Source organism: Haemaphysalis longicornis, unplaced genomic scaffold (genome assembly GCF_048455015.1).
Source record: "Haemaphysalis longicornis isolate Haplotype H1 unplaced genomic scaffold, Haemaphysalis longicornis Haplotype H1 scaffold_8, whole genome shotgun sequence".
Lineage (NCBI taxonomy): Eukaryota > Metazoa > Arthropoda > Arachnida > Ixodida > Ixodidae > Haemaphysalis > Haemaphysalis longicornis.
Window position 1 is genome coordinate 38,326,920 of NW_027526445.1, and position 6,000 is coordinate 38,332,919.

The following is a 6,000-nucleotide window of genomic DNA, read 5'->3' on the forward strand; positions in this document are numbered from 1 at the left end:
GTGTTTCGAACTTACCGCACATTGCTCAAATCGTTGCACGCAGCCGCAGTCGTGGCAGTGAACAGACAAATCGCCATCCCTTTAGTTGCTGACATTCCGTCTGTGGTCACCTAACCGGTAGTTGAAACATCGGCCGGTATGGCCTATATATCGCTTCCTACAGGATAGGGGAACATCGTAAACCACACTGACTGGGTATTCTAAGCACGGCTTCTTAAGTAATATTACACACCCAACTGGTGCTTTACGGAAGGTGTTGGCCAACTTGAAATTTTTGTTCACTTTGTTAGGTGCAGAGAAAACAACCTTTACGTTCATCCGATTGGCAATCTTTTGCAGAAGGTGAGACGTATTGTGCAAATATGAAATTACTGCTACTTTTTCCCTTTCACCTTCCTCTAACCGGCCCTTATCCTGTTTTAAATTCTGGAGGTTACTCTCCACTACGGATACTAGTGTGGCTGCCGGATACCCATCAACGAGGAAGCGCTCCTTTTGCTCTTTGAAGCTATTCTGCATGGCAAAATGAGCAATAGGAGCGCTTGCTCATTGCTGGGTATCCGGTCTGGGTACCAACGCCTAAGGATTGCAAACGAACTGCAGTCATTTTTATCGCGAGCGGGAAGAGTGCGCGACAGTCGACCTTCCCCACGGCTCACGTCTCCTCTAGCTGATGTTCCCCACACCTAATAAATCGACCCTCGTCCAGCAGAACCCTCCATGCTTGCTTTAATGGCACACTTTTCCAAAAAAGTGGTCTAGCGCGAGCAGTTTATTGTAGTAGGCCTGCTCTCCTCACCCCACGCAGCCCCTCCAGCCTTCTCAAGACGCCCAGCTGTTTCGGGTCGAACTGTCCGCCTTTAAGATGTCGCAATCTACAAACACCCCACCTTCTACTGCCACTTCCTACAAAATAAAGGCTAAATCCTAAACTCATGATACGGGCAGCAACTTCACACTGTGGTAAACGTTCTTTCGCATTTAGAGTCAAAGACCACGTTGGCTAAGCTCAGCAGAGGCATTCCGCGTCACCAACTTCTTTCAATGCAGACCAGTGTAAGTTTGCGTCGCTGCATTGCCGCGACATACTGATGTGCCACGTGCTCATCCCTGTGGCTGCTTCACGCTCTCGTTCCAGCCACGTATAATTATTCACCAATGGCTGCGTGATGCGCTTCCATGTTTGTGTGCAGCATATACTAGTGTGCCGCGCGTACACCGAGCCGCCGCTACTTTGTCGTGACGACGTCCCTACAACCCAACCTAGGCCTCAATTGGAAAGCGCGAAACATTACCGCGAGTGGGGCCGACTCCGTCCTGTCCATTTCCTTCTTGTAGTACGAAAACATTTTAAGACGTGGCTGATCTCTTAAACCAGGAGATATTATTTTGACCCAATTTCAGGAAACTACTTTTTCACAAATGAGCTTTGCGCTGCCAGTGTCCAGAGCAAACAAGGCAGGTTTTGTTGTGCTCCCTTAGGTTGTTCTCTGGATTACACATTTTAAAGCATTGACGTGAGATCACTCCTTCGTTCAAGATATCGCTTTTTAAGAAGCGCACTGCCGATGAATAGTAATAACAAATAAAGGCTATTCAAACTTTTACCACAGTAGTATTCGCTTTGGAAATCTGTACATACCAAGATTGTGCAGAAATGGCTCAGTTTTTAATAAAAAGCGAAAAACTAAAGACAGCTACGGATAAACACTTGTCTTTTAACCGCACAGATCATTTAAGCTCTTTTGGAGCTGTAACTAACCGTCACCTATTTTTTCTTTTCTAGGTTATTTCTGCAGTTTGTTTCTGAACAATTACTGTGAAATTCGCATAGTCGCTGTTCAATATTTCAGCGATCCGACTATAGGCTGTAGCTGATCGTAGAATTTTGTTACGCGATATAGGTCAATATGTTGAAACAGCCGTAAATGAATGAACATGGTTCTAATGCATTGTATAATTCACCCCCTCTAGTGCACCGCAATCGAGCGAAACTTGGGTGCAATTGCATCGTCGGAGATACGGTGGACCCAGCATGGGGCAAATTGAGTAATCTTTGTGACGGTAATGGTGACACCGCGGAACCTGAGCGCCCTAAAATAAGCTTTAGGTAACAGTGGCAAGGGGTTTTGGGGTGAAGGGTAAGAAACGATGAAAATTGCCGGCGGAGCCCAGGTTGAGCTCCGGTGGGTGGGTTCCATGTCTTTTTACGAGGCAAGGAGCTCCTTTACCTCTTTGACTATCAGGGTAAAAATACAGGAGGAAGTACGCCCATCCAATGCTTTTATCCTAATCCGTATGTATAACTCCTCCCGCCGCCCCCCCCCCAAAAGGTGATTGGTATCTGAAAACGGGCCGCGCCGAAGTTTCCTTTCCTCCCTTTAATCACTGGACATTTCCAAGACGTGGAAATTCCTCCCGCTTTCTAATAATGAAATCTCTTGACCAACCAAAGCCCGTCACTGCATAGTCTGTGTATCTCATCTCCAAGTTCCATGAGAGTATTATCGGAAGGTCATACAAAACCAAGGTACTCAAAGCGGGAGAAATTTTGTTCGAACTAAAAAAACAGGGCGCAATCCACCAGCCTCCTCACGGAAACCCGCATGTCAATACAGACATGAATATCAGGGCCGGCCCCACTCCGAACAGCTCCCGAAGGGTCATCTCTGATCCTGACGTTATAAGTGAAATAGAAAAAATATCTCCTCGAGGGCGATCGAGACCAGGGCATGACTGCCGGGAGAAGTGTACACATGCTTCGAAATGACATTGTAATACATAACAAACAATTAAACTTGACATTTGACTCCACGAAACTCCCCGAGTCGGTCAATGCAGGCTTCATATGATGCCCAGGCCGACTTTACATGCGGAACCCGCGCCGCTGCTTCAAGTGCAAGCGGTTACGGCACGGTACAACCTGTTGCCACCTATGGCGCTCCCCACGCCCTCAGCCCTTGCAGAACAGGCAAATAGCACCCGAAAGTATGCCAACAGCAGGGGGGACAGTCAGCTGGGTGCCCCCTTGACATCGCATGAATACATGGACATCGAGCCTATCCTGCTTACATCGCAGCGAAAGGAACGACGTGAGGTGTTCAGGTCACTAGAGAAGATGAAAATAACCCTCCAAGAGTTTGCAGTGGCACACCAAAGTGTCAGTGGGAACCGCATGACGTAGGCCAACGAGCGCGCTCGCACGCCGGAGGGTCAGGTGCCCATCGCATCAGTAGATAGAGACCCCACTGGTTTCAGAATAAAACCCGGCTTTGCTACGTGGTATGGTACTATCCTTCAACGCCACCGCGGCATGCGCTCAACAGCTGGTGATCCGGACGTGATCTCACTCCCAGCGAAGTTGTAGAGCCATGTCGAGCAATACCAGTACCAGAGAGCACCGCAAGCACCCGGCAACGAAGTCGCCGCCCGGGCTATGCACTTGCCGCCGTAATTGGGAGAATAACCCAACCAGGCTATCTGGTTCCCCAGTCCGCGTCACAGTTCGGGCTGTCTGGCATCACCTTCCAAGAACGCAAGTTTTACTACGCCGTGAGACCTCTACCCACGACTGCTGCGGAAGAGGTTGCGGACATTCTCACCTCCTTCATACGCAACCCTCGTGCAAGAACTGCGATCAGCTGGAAGCAGCGCTTCGCGAACGCCCCTTTAGTAAAAGACGTGTTCCTGACTCAAAGAAGAAGCTGCTCCTTCAGTTCAGGCACATCGAAAGGAGTTCGGTCGGGATGTTCGGTGTCCCAACGCAGTGTTTCTCTACAGGTTTGCCCCCGACGTCCACTGAAAAGCCCGTAGAAAATTAAATCGCATCGAAGACTACCGAATCTAGCCTTTTCGCAAAGTCAAGTCTCTTACCTTTTCTACAAAATATCCGGAATTTCCGACAAGCACCTTTGTCTGCCAGCTAGCCGCTCTCCAAATTTTGAAGATAAACAGATATTCAGTAGAGTGGAGAGCTGGTGAAGTTCATGATGTGGCTCTGTGGTACGGCGAGCTTTTGCACGTTTGGGAGGCTAATAATGGCGGAAGTCCATTCGTTTGTACGACGCAATGGGTAATATAAACTTTTGTATTCTGTACGAACCAACAAATACATCCCGGAAAGCAGCTTTTGAAGTTAAGTGTGTAGGCTGCTGTTTGGATCCTTTGCAAGCGGGCGTATGTATATGCATCGCTCAACAGCTGCAGCTTGTTGCCATGGTAGCCTGTTCTGTTAAGAAGAACGTGGCGTTAACCATGTCGGACGTTAGAATAGCAATACTGCCCTTGTTGCGAAGGTTCCTAATGGTTTGTTTCTCGGCGGATGTAGAACGGGAACCAGTTTTCGCATCTTCGATGTGCAGAGAAAGCTGATGGCCCTCATGCGTGCGTCATGGCGTTCTTCGAGTGGAACGTTTTCCATGCTCCACGCGGTAGATAACATCTTTCGTTCAGGCTGAGGCATCGTGCTAAACTTCATTGCGAGACTCCCACTTCTTTGCCCGCTTCATTGTTAAAAAGAAACCCGTATTGGTTCGAAAGGAATCAGTGACTGCGATTTCACATTCTAAGAATTGAAGTGTACATCCATGCACAAAAATATTTCGTTCTGAAACCGGACTTTTTTCCCATTAAACGTGGTCTTGCAAAGGCGTTTTTGACGAGGCGCCCCGTCTTTTAGAAAACAGATAGACTCTCCCACCTCCTGAATACCTCCCCAGAAGTGCATCACTTTCCGTCCTAATAAATCTACAGCACAATGCTGTTGCGCTTACAGAAAATTATAACGACGAATACAGGCTGTGAGCGGTCTGTCTAAGGTTGCGCGTTGTTTTGGGAAATGCTTTCAACTTTGGTACCCCGATCCACGGCAAGTGCTAGCTGAAAATTTCTGGAGGGAACCCAAAAAAACACTATCTTATTGAAATGGGCTTTCAACCTAACGCATATATCGGCTTTTTATGTATCTACCCAGCTTTTGAAAATATTTAATTGGTCGCAGCTGCTGCGGGCGCCACACTTGCAACCTGATTGAGATGCTGCAAATGCCCCGAGGACAAGCACCTTGACGCGTGGCAAATCGACTTCAGCAACTAAATCTTGTTCGTCTAGTACGGCATTTGGAGTAACATTTTCGCCATGTGCACTGCCCCCTCTTCAACGGTACCCACTTATTGTGTCTGGAAATGGCGTGGCTAGGCTTCATGCCCAGCGAAGCTTAGCTGCATGCCCTAAGAGACAACATGCATGTTGTGTGGTGTATCACGGGAAAGCGCGACCTCTCGGTTCTTCTCCTGGGTCAAGTTGGTTAATTTAGTGGGTGGCACGTATAGTAAGAAAGCTATGACGCGGAACGGAAAAGGACAATCTATGTTTGCCCGAACAAATGCACTTCGAGTCTTACCAAATAATATTAGGCTAACAGGACAGGAAGTATGCCTAATCAAACATACCAACAAATGTGTTTCGTTATTGGCAGTGTTTTGTAGTGCCGCTCGCTGCACCGTTCATCCTTCGTTAGAGTGAAATAGCGCACTAATTTTAATGGTGAGAGCTTTCCCTGGGATATCTATCTCGGAAATTTTGGTATGTTTATAAGCTTGTGAGTTTGTGTGTCCTTTGATTCAGTTGCCGGCCAATTCTAAATCAAGACATTTATACAGGCAAAACTGATGTTAAACTCTAAGCTCTCTAAATCTCTGTATCACCAAATCTCTCCATCTATAAATCTCACTATATCTATGAAATCTCCATATATCTATGAAATTTAGTTGCCAGCAAATTCTAGAACAAGAGGTGTATACAGGCAAAACTGATATGCAAACTCTAAGCTCTCTAAATCCGTGTACCTGTTAATCTCAATCTCTAAATCTCACAATATCTCAACAACACCTAAAATAATAAATATGGTGATGATTTTCACAATTCCGAACTTGTTTTACGATATTAATTACGACATGCCAGCTCATGACCGACTTTGCATTCTTTCTTTTACTGAATAAT